The sequence below is a fragment of the Stegostoma tigrinum genome, chromosome 15 (genome assembly GCF_030684315.1).
Source record: "Stegostoma tigrinum isolate sSteTig4 chromosome 15, sSteTig4.hap1, whole genome shotgun sequence".
In the NCBI taxonomy this organism is placed as follows: domain Eukaryota; kingdom Metazoa; phylum Chordata; class Chondrichthyes; order Orectolobiformes; family Stegostomatidae; genus Stegostoma; species Stegostoma tigrinum.
Window position 1 is genome coordinate 61,873,964 of NC_081368.1, and position 1,707 is coordinate 61,875,670.

Consider the following 1,707-nt stretch of genomic DNA (forward strand, 5'->3'; position numbering starts at 1 on the left):
AGTCAATGCCCTGGTGAACTTGCTCTGCACTCTCTCCAAAGCTTCCACATCTTTCTGGTAGTGTGGCGACCAAAACTGTACACACTATTCTAAATGCAGCCTCACAAGGGTTTTGTATAGTTGCAACATGGTTTACCAATTCTTGTACTGCAGGCCCCGAATGATGAAAGCAAGCATGCCATACGCCTTCTTAATCCCTGGTCATCTGTGTTGCCAGTCTTAGGGAACTGTGGACCTGCATACCTACATCCATCTTTATCTTAAGGTTTCTAAGGGTTCTGTCATTTACAATATAATTCACCCCTAAGTTAGATCCTCCAAAATGCATCCCCTCACATTTGTCTGGGTTAAACTCCAGCTGCCATTTCTGTGCCCAAGTTGCCAAGCTATCTATACCCTGTTGTATCCTTTCATAATAATCAGCACTGTCAGTAATTCCAACAATCTTTGTGTCATCTGCAAACTTAGTTGTCAGATCACCCACATTTTCCTCCAGATCACTTATATATGCTACAAACAACGTAGGACCTAAGACTGATCCCTGTGGAACACCATTAGTTGCCAGTGTCCATTCTGAAAAAAAAACACCCACCGCTACTCAGTGTCTTCTACGAGAAAGTCAGTTTTGTATCCATCTAGCCAGCCTACCCTGAATCCCATGGTATTTTAGTTTTTGTACCATCTTCGGTATGGGACTTTAGCAAATGCTTTGCTAAATTACAGTGAATCAAATCAGTAAAATAAATCAATGTTATTGATTCTCATATATTGATACTGATACTCGTGGAAAATCCAACTGACTGGAGTGGGTGGAGAGTCACAGTCATGATTTGAAGTCTAGGATTTATCTTGGCTCCGCTTGCCTGCAACTTGAAACATTGGATTGTACTTTCTCGAAGATAACAATGTAACTGGTTTGATGCCAGCAGTTTAGGAGGATTGCAAGTGGTGCTTATTTCTGGCTTCCATCCAATGATTCTTGTTCATGTTTAATCCTGCACCACAAGCTGCTTCTCGGAAGTCGTACAGTTTATCTCTCCCCCACTCTCTCTCTCTCACACACACACACACTCACACACTTTCTCTCTCCATTCCCCCCAACAAACACAGACACTCTTCCCACCCCCCCACCACGCGCGCGCACTCTCTCTCTCTCTCTCTCTCTTCCCCCCTTTCGCCAAACACACAATCTCCCTCACACAAACACACGCACACACATACACACTCACATTCGCTCTCTCGCCCCTTCTCAAACACACTCTTTCCCCCCCTCACACTCTTTCCCCCCCTCACACTCTTTCCGCCCCCCCCCACACACGCGCGCACACACACACACTCTCTCTTTCCCCTCACACATACTGGTTCGCCCCCTCCCTCCCCCCCTCTCACACACGTGAATCTATAGGGTGAATTTGTATTTGTCATATGTTTTATTTTGTTCAAAAAGTACACAATTTACAGTCAAAAGACGTTTCATAAATTCCTACTTTAGAAATAAAACCAGTCTGACTCCAGACTAAAACACATCATGTGTAAAATTGTTTCTTGGTGGGAGGTCGCGGTGTTTTCGCAGAGTTGTTAATAATCTAACCAAAATAAAACAATAAAACAAGGTTTACTGCTAGGGAGGTGAGCGGTTGGCTTCTCTGGTAACCCAGTCACAAGCAAAATCGGTGCAGCTTCTCGGGCTTTAAAGGGAATGACAGG